We start from the raw sequence: 12,162 nt of genomic DNA, 5'->3' as shown, positions 1-12,162 counted from the left end.
TGCTTTTTGTGCCTGAGAAATCAAATAACCATCATTCATTCCCTTTCTTTGCACTTTACCCTCAAAAGTGGGCTCCGCCATCTGCCTCTCCTCATGGAGGAACTGTAATGATGAAGAAGTTTAAACAGAGCTTGTCTTGAAAGCAGAATAGAAAACCAGGGGTTTAACCACCAGGGATTGTAAAGGTCTCCTTGATTTCCACAGGCTGCACTGGTTGTTAGATCAATGATGGATTAACTTTGTTGTTAGATCAATGAGTCCAACAGACTGGGTTCCCTCCAGTCTGTTGCAATAACGGATTATCCCAGCCATTCAAAAAGCAGGCCTAATTTGCCATCTGCGATGATTTTATTTTGCAATGAGTTGTACTTGGCTTTTCTGTGCTGTTTCAGGCTCAAACAACCTCGACATTTTCACTCGTTCCTGGGCATTTGAAATCAACCCCTGCTTCGCAGCCATTCCCAAAGGGCTGGGGAAGAGGAAGACGGGAGTTTCACTCATAGAAGCATCTGACAGTGAGATGTGTGGAGGATGAACCTGGGAATAGCGGGGCACAGGGGAGCGAGAACCTGGCAGTATCTGGAAATCCCTGCTGATGGCAAGCTTGAGACAGGGGAAGATGCTGCAAGCGGTATCCTGAGTGGTCCAGGTCAGTTCTCTACAAAGAGCTTTCCTCACTCGAGGAATCTCCACGTTGTTGTGCAAAGAGAGGTGGTGGCTTTGCCAAGGAGAACTCTCTTTCATGGTGTGGTTTTCATACCTGTGCCCAAACGTGCTCCAGGGCTGAGAGCGAGAGCAGGAAGACGGGAGCTCTGGAGTGTGGCTTGCACAAGGAATGCTTTTAAAGGTAATAAATCTCCCAGTGAGTCAGATGTCAGGAGCAGGGGAGGGAAGAAACAAGGGATGGAAACGTCCAGATAACTGCGCACGAGGAAAAGCCATCTGAAGCAGGTCTGGAGCCTGTGGCTGATGTGTCTGGAGCAGGGGCCTGGGGGGCACCTGAGGCAGCCAGAGAGCAGCTCTCCTAATGAAGACCCTGCCGGCGAGGCCGTGCTGCCAGCTGTAAGCCACATCTGCAGGAGGCAGGACTTCAGGTGGGCTGAGCCCTCCAGGACAGCAGGGTCCGGGCAGACTGGACCATCCCATCCCATCCCCATCCCACATCCCCTGTCTGAGGCTTGGGATGACATGGAAAAACCCCCGAGGCACCAGGGAATAATCCAGCCCAGCTTTCACTGGACGTGACTCGCCCCAGTTCTAAAAAGGCTTTTTTTGGGGCCGAGTTTAATAAGATTAGTGTGTCGTCTCTGGAGCTGTCAGCTCGCTGGCAGGTCTGCGTTCAGTAGTTCCTCACGCGCCAGGGAACGCTGTTGCTCATTCCATTGGCCTTGGTTTCCCTGGATCAGGCTCTTGCTTTGCTTTTCAATTAGCTGCATCTGCACAGCAGGAACAAAGTGGAGATGAGAAAGCCTGGAGAGGGGTGCAGGGAAGTTCACCCGTGTGGAAGGGAGCTCCCGATGCTCCCAGTGTTGGGAATGCTGGAGCTCTGCACTCAACCTGACCCCGCTTCCCACCAGGAGCCCCACTAGGATCCAGACTCCTTGTACACCTTGTTTTGCTGCTGGAGACTGTGTGTTACTTAATGCTCCGGTTTGGGTTTGTGCTGACATTATTGAAGCTACTGGTAATAAAACATGTCACTACGGGGGCCAGGGCCACATCTGATCCTGTGAAGGGAAAGCAAAAAAACCCAAACAAACCCCAAAACTCCAAAAGCAAATGAAAGCCAACCCATATTGATGGGAGGAATGGGATTCCAGGGATGCAGAACACTTGGTCCTGCTGCCCAGCCCTATGGAGAGGCAACTGCCATGCGAAGGCACAAAGTGGCACACGGGAGTCGCAGCATCCCGGTGCCACATCATCGTGCAAGCGTTGAACACTGCCGTGCAATGAGAGCCAAAGAAAGGCTGTTGATGCCTCTGCCATCCCATCAGGGATTAGTACATGCTGGAGCAATTTGCATGGGGATGAAACTTGGAAGGAAGGGCAATGCTGAGGGAATACGGGATTATTTATTATTGCCAGTTGCAAGGGAACAGCAGCAGCCTCCAAGCTTGTATAACTCTGGAACATGCCTATTATTAGAACGGAAAGTTAGCAAGCAATTAGCTAATTGCAATTCACATTGTCAGTTGGCAATTAGGAGAACGGTTATAAACCCCAACAGATGGAGCTCAAATGGGGCAGTCTTTTCTTTATTATGTATTTTTTCCATCCCCAAAGGGCAGTTGCTAGGAGCTAACCTACAGGTTGGGACCAGGGAGGAGGGAACAAAGCCAGGCCTGTGACGGGGTCCCTGCAGACCCACCTTGCTCAGCAGCAGCAGACGTGCCCCATGCTTGCAGGCAGTGGTCTGGGGGAGCTTGTCCTGCCCAGGCTTTCCCAAATGGGCCATCTTGAAAGCTGGAGGGTTCAATTGCTCTGTGGTTTCATTCATTTACTCTGCTTTGGGGGTGTTAGCAGCTAAAATACATATTTCTTCTTATCCATTTGTTTATGGCTCTCTGCAGCTTCAGATAAGGCTTTCTCTTCTTGACACGAATCAGTGGTGCCCTCCTGAACCTGATCTGAGGTCATTTGAGGGATCTTCAGTCCCTAACGAGACTGAGTCAGAAAAGGGATCTCTGCAAAGATTAACAGGGGATGAGGCCCTGCTCCGCTTCCCCTCTCAAGCCACAGGAGACCGCAGCAGAGCAGTTGTCATGGGACAGAGATAATCTCATTGCTTTTGTTAGGAATACCTGAGCGATGGAGCACTGGAACGTGAGTGATGGCGTGAAACGCAAGGCTTGGCTTCAAGGCATCGCTCAGTGCATGCTTTATGTCTAAGCCAAACGCAGCTATGCTCAGTACCTGGGCCCTTTTGTTGTCCTCTGCATGCGTTCTGTGTTTAATGAGCAGTATTTTCCAGTGAAGCTGTAGATGGATGTCTACGGAATGGTTGGGAAATGGTCGTTTTCTGCTGACCCACGTCAGGATCCAAGCTGCACACATACAGAAGGCTGTGCTTAAGGTGGTCAGATTTGACCTTAGAAATAAAGCACCCCAGGAGGTATTCTGAGGCAAACACTGGGCTAAAGAAGCCCAAATCTACGTCAGACTTTCTGTGGTCATGGAAGGAGCCTTGCTTTTATCTTCTCTGAATGCCGGTGCTGCCGGTGACTCCAGCAAAGGAAGAGCATCCCTGTTGCAGGTCAAGCTGGCACAGAGACAGCTGTGGGGTCTGAAACGGATTAAGCCCAGCAATATGAATTTCATAACTAGTAATACAAACCCAGTGCGCACCTTGGGCTGATATTAACCAGAGGATGAGTTGGGATTCATCTTAGGGCGAATGCACTGTAATGAAATGGAAACATCAGGTTTTACTTATAAACCCCAGGCTTCCCATAGGAGGCAGTTTATGGAGTGGCCATTTATTAAAGACAAATGCTATCATTTGAAACATATCTCATGTGGAGCAGGGGACTGGCTGATGCAGAGGAGCAGTAACTGGAGAGGGAGCTTTGCACTTACAAGGCATTGTTTGAAACGGGCTCCTCGTGCAGAGGAACGTGTGATGAGAGCTGATGGGTGCCCAAATGTCCGCCCCAGCCCCTGCCTCCCACAGCGAGCACAGCCCCACGAGGTGCTGAGTGCTGTGACCCAGGCTAACCGTGCTTAACCTCTCTATATATTTAACAGCAGGCAGGAAGATAATCCAGTTATCTGGAGCCAGGCCAGTTGTGTGCAGGTACAGGATGGGGGCTTGAGCTGCAGAAGGGCTGCTGAGCCCTGGGGTGCTGAGCTCTGCTCCCTAAATCCCCCACATGGGAGCTGTCTCTTGCAGAGCGTCTACCAGGGCTGGAAAGGACCATGTCCAGAAAAGAGCAGGGTAAGAGGATTCCTGCCTCTGTTCGTGGATGGAGGGCTATTTGTGATGCTGCTTCTCTGGGGTCTCTGATTTGGGGTTGTGGAGGCCACAGAATCCCAGCCTGGTTTGGGTTGAAGGGACCTTAAAGCTCCTCCAGCTCCAACCCCTGCCACGGGCAGGGACCCCTTCCACTGGAGCAGCTTGCTCCAAGCCCCTGTGTCCAACCTGGCCTTGGGCACTGCCAGGGATGGGGCAGCCACAGCTTCTCTGGGCACCCTGTGCCAGCGTTTCCCACCCTCACTCGAAAAGCCTCAAATTGGGCAGATCCTCCCCTTTCTCATCTGCTCCTTTTGAGGCGCCGCAGCCTCAGCACCCCCAGCCCAGTCCCCCTTTCCTTTCAGGAGCTGGTGACTGAGCCGCAGGGTTCAGTGTTCACCACTGCTGCTGCAGGTAATTCTGCTGCTCACCTGGGAAGGAGCGGTTCCTTTGGTTCGTTGAAGAAGCATTCGTTGCCTTTCTGAAATCCTTCCGGATAGATCCTGGCACCTCGACAGGGTGGTGCTGTTTGGTCTTAATATTCAAAGTCAGAAGTCCAGGACAAGAATGTCCTTCAGAGGCAGCAGCAGGTGAAAAGGCATGCTTACTGCATGCTTCCTAGAGGCGTAAATCCCATTTGTTGCGTGCGGAAGAACTTTCCGTCTCAATGACATTTGCAACCATTTAATTTGAACAAATTCCATTTGGATGCTCCATCCAGCTACAGTCTATCAGCCAAACCAGGGACAGAATGTAAATCCTGGCTGTATTCCCCCTCCTGCGCTATCATCGGGGATCTATCATGCTAAAGCCACTGTTCCTTTTGCTTTCAGAGCTCCCAGGGCTGAACAGTTCAATTCTTGGAGCCCTGGGAGAAACTGGGTTCCTTTTGGGTGGAAAGTGGCTCTGGTTTGGGATCTCTCCCTGTTCTCCATCCTGGATGCTGGTGTGGGGGGGCCCAGACCCTGCTGAATCGCATGGCAAGGAGGAAACATGGCCTGGAGCAGTCAGGATGCTGCTCATGATGAAGGCGCAGGAGCAGGGACAGCCCTGAGCAGGGACACCCCAAGGCATGGAGAGCCCAAGGATGAGCTCTTAGGTCTTGTAAGAGGGTTCCAAGAGCCTCGTGTCCCTCCCAAGCCCATCCTCTGCTGCCGACAGAGGCAAGGTTTTGCTGGGCTCAAGACCCATCGCTTGGCATCCATTAATGGGAAAATCAGTTCCTCTCCCACAGAACTGAGAGCCGACTTGGTCCTGGGAATGGTGTCCATCCATGCGGAGCCTGCCTGGCCCCTGCACAGACGGGAGTAAGCCGCAGCCCCCCGGAAAGGCAAATTGCATCAAGGGATCTCCTAACTCCTTTATCCTCACAGCTCCACATCTGGCAGGGAGAGCAATGGGGCAGGGGAAGCGCATTGCCTGCCCGCCTATAGAGCTCAGACAGGCTGGTGACAGCTCGGCAATGTAAATGATGCATATTAGGCCCTAAATAAAGTGTGAGGAACATGTTTGGGATCAGTAAATCCATCCTGACACAAAGAAGCAAAAGAATGAAATCCCTTTTCCCAAACAGACTGGTAAATGGCCTAAATGGAATCTAGTCCCACTGAAAAATGGAGATTTATGGTTGTGGTCTCCCTGCTCAGTTGGGATGCAAGGGAGCTTGTATCAGGCAATAGGGGCAGGGAGCCCATGGGGAGGGTGAGGCTTGGCTCAGGAATGGGGGTCACATTCCCCCCCTTGTAATGCTCAGGTTTCATCAAACCCACTTTGCCCGCTTACATTTACAGCTGAGTTCATCCCATTTCCTGTCGCATTCCCCCATCAGCCATTCATCATCCCCAAGGGGTGGCTGCAGCCAAATGTCCCCTGACTTTCAACAGACTCCATGGGCCTTTCTTCTCTGCATAAGTGGTAGACTTAAGATAAGCCCAGGGTCTCTTAAACATGGATAAACAAAGTGGGTGTGATGCGTTACAGGCTGTGTTATGACAATCAGAGAGCAAAGGAGAAGGGGACTCTCTTTACAGCTCTGTTGATGCTGGAGAGCCCCTTGTCCTCAAAGGATGCCTGCTGGGGGGCTCAAGCACGCTCGCATCCTGGCTTTGGGAGGCAATAATCAAAGCACCCGAGCAGTCACACTGCAGGCAGCAGGGGAAAGAGGAGCCCAGGGGACCCTGCTGTCCAAGGCTGGGAATGAAGAGCTCTGGGTCTGCTCCCAGGGAATAGAGACAGCCCCGTGCTTAATGGAAAATATGATCCAATCCAGCTTGCTTCTTCCCAGCAGGATTCCGTGCCCGCTCCCTCTGCCGAGCCACCTGCTCCAGCAGAGTCGTGTTTTCCAGGGAAAGCTTCCCAATCAAAGACAAGCACCTGCACAAAGCCTGCAGGAGGATGCTGTCCCAGGCTTGTCCTCCCATGCATGAAGGCCAGGACTGGGCACGGGAAGCTGAGCATCACACCCCAGATCAGCGCATCCCTCCCTCTGCTAGAAACCATCGGATGCTCCTGGATCCCCCAGAACCAAAAAGTGAGGTCTCTGGTCCTGAAGAGCATCTGGGTGAGGAATCAGTAACGCTGCTAAGGCACAAGTCCCAGCAGAGGAGGTACCCAGAGCTCTGTGTGCCCTGGACAAAGTCAGTCCTGTGCAGCCAGCCCTGCACAGAGAGGTGCTTGTGGCTGCTCCCTGCAGGGCGCTGGGTGACCCCCAGGGAATGGTTCTTTCTGGGCTCCATCAAGACTCTGAGTTTTTAACCAGTTTGCTTTAAGTTCTTTGCTGCCCTTTCATTTGAACAGGGGCCGGAAAGGTGGGATCCAGACTGCAGGCGTTTTCCTACTGCCTCTACCCATGGGGAGGCTGCTGTTGTTGGTCTTTGAGGTGATCTCACATTCCCCAGGCACTGGGACGTGGTCTCCCTCCAGTTTAGGTCAGGCCGTCATCATCCCAGGACGCAGGACCACGTTGCCAGCACGAGATGCAGGCTCAGGGCGCGGGAGGCTGCCAGGACACCTCACCAGATGCACAATGTCTCTTTGTTCCTCTGAAAACCACAAGAGAGGTTTCTCCCTTCACAGCTCAGCGATGCCCAGACAAAGCTGACGTGAAATCTGTGGGAAGACTTCGTTTATTACAATATAGGAATTCACAGAACCAGATGGTTAAACTTAGCTGTTGCTCCTCCATACGAGCACCGCTGCCCCTGCTCCGTGGAGCTGTTTGCAAGAGTATTTACAATGCTTTAAATGTCTCCATTGCTGCTTGGGTCTCCAAAAGCTGCTTGGGGTCCGGGCTGATGCCATAGGACCCCATGGAGAGAAGGGGGCGATGCCAGAGCCATGGAAGAGCAGGACAGTGCCCCTCGGTGACCCACAGGAGTGGGGACAGTGCACAGCTGTACATGGTTCCCAACCAGGAAGCCATCCTGCCCTGTGGGAAGGGTTTAATAAACCATGTTCCCTATGGAATGTCCTCCCTCCTCGCCGGGACGTGGTGTCTCCGCTCCCGTGGGGTTCCAGGAATGGGCAGCATCTCCGTAGTCCCCTAAGCCTCAAACCCTGCTCTCTGGTTTTCTCACTGGGTTCAAAGGCGGCCGAGTCCCCGGCTGGAGATGTTCTCTGGTGGGATCCATGCAGCCAGCAGCTGTTTTGCAGGAGCCTGGGATAGCCTTCCCAAACCCAGCCAGCATCTGTTAGTCAACCCGGGCGCAGCGTCTCCCGGTCCATAGGCTGGAACAGGGAAGCGAGGCTGACACGCACGTCCAGGCTGGCAGCGTTCTTTGTTTCCCCAGCATCCAGAAGTTCATCTTTTCCACCTTCACGCTGCCAGCACAGTCCTTGTCCACTGCCCTGACACCTCCAGGGTTTATTTCAGGCTGAGCCACGCTGCCTCCATATGCGCTCCTGCCACTGGCTGCTGGTTATTAAAAGACGATGCTGTTGTTGGTCCTCCTTGCCTCCATTCAGAAGCTGGCAGTCTTTAAAAGCTCATTCATCTTAGGCAAGCCTAGTGGCAATTACAGCCTCCATCCCACAGGATCAGTTAACTCCTTCCCTCCCGTTAGCCCAAGGTGCAGGCATCAGCAATGACGCCTGGTTCTAATTAAAGCGACGCATGGAATCAAGGCACATTCCCTGCACCAATTGCAATAGAGGTGGCTACAGAGAGAGGGAAAGCTCTGGAAATGCCCAGAGGCAGGAGATGAGGCACAAGTTGTTCCCTGCGAGGGTGCTGAGGCGCTGGCACAGGGTGCCCAGAGAAGCTGTGGCTGCCCCATCCCTGGCAGTGCTCAAGGCCAGGTTGGACACAGGGGCTTGGAGCAAGCTGCTCCAGTGGAAGGGGTCCCTGCCCATGGCAGGGGTTGGAGCTGGAGGAGCTTTAAGGTCCCTTCAACCCAACCCGCTCTGGGATTCTATGTGCTAGATTATTGTGACTAAAAGTCAGGCCCTATACAGAGCTGCAGGCACTACATCACCTCCTGGGGCAGGACACAGCAGGTAACAGGAACACAGGAGTGATGGAAGAGAGAAACAGCTTCCACAATGCACCAAGGCATCAACCCTCAGGAGGCTTAGGCTGTGAATACGAAATAACAATTACCTACCTGGAAAAGCGCAATGTTCCCACTGGATTCCCCCATTCCCAGTGCTCAGGAGGGGCTGCTCCCTTAGACGTGACCATTGTTTAACAGATGACTCCAGCGAATTAAAAGCTCTCAATTAGCCCTGGATACAACCCCACCCCACACACACAAAAGCATTTAGGTTCTAATGACCAGGAAGGAGCAAGCTGAAGGTCTGTGGCCCCTCTGAGCAGTCCGTTTGCCTTTGCTCCAGAGGATTCCTCAGGTGTACGAGCCATAGCAAATGCTACAAGAATGGGTTTTATGCTCTGGAGTGAAATCCAGAAACACACAAAGAAATCTCAGTGACCATCTGGCTCGAACGTTCCCGACGCTCGGAGCCATTTATCTCTGTCCAAAGGCGTGCTTTAAAGATGCAACGGGAATAGTCCTTTGTAGGGAGAATCCGTGAGGGTGTTTGGCCTTCAAACGTGCTCATCTGAACACCAAAGCCTACGGGAGGTGCATGAGCAGGAGAGAACAAACAAGCTCCTTCACACCTGAAACGCAGCTTGCTTTTGGATGCGGAAGGGTGTTTGTTTTCTTGGACAGAAACCGGCTTTGGCTTTTCAGCTGTTCCAGATTTTCCCAAGGGAATAATTCTCCTAGCAAACCTTGCTCCTTCTGTAATCCCCTGTAACAACTCACCGACTCGTGCTGCCCCAGCTTGAAAAGTGCCGTTTCAAAGCCCATTAGCAAATTCACAGGGTTTTTTATACACTGGGAATTCGAGTGGAAACATAAGACCTAGCAAATTATTTTCACTTTATATACAGCCTCCCTAGTAAACAAGTGTTGCAAGAGCCTGTGTGCTGTCGGCAGAGCACTGAGGGATGGAGAACAGAATGTGGTCACATGTGGTTTTAGTCAGTGAGTTATTTATATAATCTGAAGTATAGTAACAATGTCCTTGGATCCAGAGGCTCCCAGCTCCGCAGCCCCTGCAGCCGCTGCTCCCTGGCTTTCCCACCGTGTCTACATGGACACCGCTCAGCTCCAAGTGCTTCGCTTCTGCACACTGCTGCTCGTTCAGGATCCTTATTCCCAGGAGTGAGCTTGGACCCGCAGAGCTTCCTGTGCATTCCCAGAACTGCATCATGGTGCTCCCCTGATGCAGCATCCTGCATCCTAGTGCTCCCCCAGTACAGCATCCTGCATCCCGGTGCTCCCCTGATGCAGCATCCTGCATCCTGCTGCTCCCCTGATGCAGCGTCCTGCATCCTGCTGCTCTCCTGATGCAGCATCCTGCATCCTGCTGCTCCCCTGATGCAGCATCCTGCATCCTGCTGCTCTCCTGATGCAGCATCCTGCATCCTGATGCTCCCCTGATGCAGCATCCTGCATCCTGGTGCTCCCCTGATGCAGCATCCTGCATCCTAGTGCTCCCCCTGTACAGCATCCTGCATCCCGGTGCTTCCCTGGCCCCATGGCTGTTCAGCATCACTTATGCTCTGGGCAGGAGAGGTTTGTGACAATATCTGAAGGACAGTGTGCCCTAGAAGCCAGTGTGACCCCATCCTCCCTGCTCCTCACCTCACTCTGCCTTCACAAAGATCTGATTTTATGTCTAGAGATGTCCAAAAGCACCGTGACTCCGTCTCCCTGCTTCCTCTACATCCCATGACAGCCAGCATCTCCTCTGCTGCCCTCCCAAAGCATCCCACATGAATTATGTCCTTTGTTTCCCTCACACCATCACCCCGTAGGCCAGATCCGTCTGCACGGTGATGGGCACCCCTGCGCCCCGTGTCAGCATCCTCTAGGACAACTGGGAAGCAGGAGCCAGCACCGCAGCACATCTCCTTTCTCCAAGTGGGTGGTGAATTGCATTGGTTGGGGACTGTGGTTCCACCAGAGCTCATCCCTGGGCGGCTCCATTGGGATTGAGCTCTTGCTGCTGGCAGGCGCAGTGTGTCAGGGTGGAGCGGAGCTCGGTTAGCTTCTGCTCCGGGCACACTCCGAGTGTGTGGCATGTGCTGGCTCATTTCTAAGTGAGTTTGAAGGAGACTCCTGTGCCAGGGCTTGCTCTGCCTCCCATGGGAATCTGCTGGGAGCATAACAAAGGAGGAAGGAGCAGATTCCGGGTGCAGGGGATGTGGATGCAGGGCAGGATGAGCCAAGCAAGCAGCAGTGGCTGATAGCATCCCATGGGGGTCCCGTTGGCGTGGTGCGAACTCTTCCTTTGCATCCGGAGGATCAACTATGCAACATTGCAGACTAGTGGTATGACAGGAGAGCAGCTGGGGGGGTGCAGTGTGGGCTGAAGAAGGCCAGATGGGGTCTGAGCAAACCCATCACAAAATATCTGGTCCACCCACTCCAAAGAAATGCTTTTAATCTCGCTGGCATTAGAGGTTGCAGGCGGTCACTCTCCAGGCAGGTGGATGGAAGTCTTTATTGTGGCTGTTTGGTTCTATCTTGGATAGCAATGAGGATTATTCTCCAGATTCCTGCATCTCGCTCGGAGCCCCCAGCATGTGTTTGTAATTTTCCTCTCCCTTTCAGGCAATGCCAGCAATCTCCTGAAGTTCTGAAGCTGAACCTGTGAAATTTAATGGCTGGGCAGTGTGTCTGACATAGCCTTCTAAAATACTGCTGCAAGTGGGCTTCTCGTGCTGATTTATGATCCTTTTTCTCCAACAAAGTATCCACTGTATTTTATCTCGAGCATTTCTCAGGCCATTCTTTGTCAGAAAGGAAGATCGGGCCAATGATGCTTCTATGAATTTCCAAGGAGGAGCAGTAGGTGGCTGGCTTGGATTTCTTTCGCCTGCCTTTGCTGGTTTAACCAGGCAAAGGCTTCCTTATGGCAGGGACTATTGGAGGCCCTGGCTCTGCCCCTTGACCCAAGTGCTGAACCCCATGAGGCTGCAGACACACGAAGAGGAGCAGGTTGGGGTCCTGCACCATCCCCTGGCTCCCTGGCTCCAGGGAGACCCTATCCCTGGGTTTGGTGGTGCTGGGCCGGTGCTGTGCATTGGCTCCACGTTCCAGTGTGTGAGGCTGCTTCCCCACTCTTGGTTGCTTTTCTTTTATGAGCCGGTAGTTTAAAACCGAGATAAACAAGGATCACTGCCTGGTTTGAGGGCAGGACGCTGCTTCCTGAGCCAAAGCAATGACGATTTGTTAGGACATAAAAACACCATGGGCTTTCCCTGCATCCACACTGCTTCCGCACCGGCACCTGGGATGCTCCAGCATCCCAGTACCAGATTTTGGGGAACCTTTTGTGTCACATCATCACCTCGGGATGCTCCCAAAGCCAGTGGCGTGGCAGGGCCAGCTCGGCTCTGGGGCAGCGCCTGCAACCGGGTTTACAGGCAGCGTTCGGTGGCAGGCGGGATGCTGAGCTTCATGAGTCTGTGATGGCAAATGCAGGGTTGTGGTAATGAGGGAATTCAATGAGTCCACAGATTTCCTATCTCTGCTGACCCTCTGCAGCCCATAAATTGTCTGGATACTGATTCCTCTCCTCTGTGGCCAAGAGGGAACAGTTAGTTCTTGTGTTTTTGAACGAGGCGGCATCGCCTGGCAGCGGATTTGAGGCTTGATGGGGTCGTCATCATCTCTGTTTCTCAAAAGCTTTTTTTC

At 52.9% G+C, this 12,162-nt stretch overlaps 1 long non-coding RNA gene across 3 annotated transcripts; it reads right to left on the bottom strand.

Moving 5' to 3' along the window:
* Positions 1–604: 604 nt before the first annotated feature.
* Positions 605–8,039, bottom strand: LOC136023435 (uncharacterized). 3 transcript variants are annotated; one of them, XR_010616596.1, is made up of 3 exons: positions 4,384–8,039; positions 2,372–3,402; positions 605–1,436 (listed from the first exon to the last, which is right to left on the bottom strand). It is a non-coding gene; the product is annotated as an uncharacterized LOC136023435 (long non-coding RNA). The 3 variants fall into 3 exon arrangements; XR_010616594.1 differs by having other exon boundaries at positions 605–3,402; XR_010616595.1 differs by having other exon boundaries at positions 605–3,286.
* Between the last annotated feature and the right edge of the window lie 4,123 nt (positions 8,040–12,162).

The sequence above is a fragment of the Lathamus discolor genome, chromosome 18, assembly GCF_037157495.1.
Source record: "Lathamus discolor isolate bLatDis1 chromosome 18, bLatDis1.hap1, whole genome shotgun sequence".
Lineage (NCBI taxonomy): Eukaryota > Metazoa > Chordata > Aves > Psittaciformes > Psittacidae > Lathamus > Lathamus discolor.
Note: the sequence above shows the minus strand (reverse complement) of the source record. Positions and strands in the feature narration are given on the sequence as shown.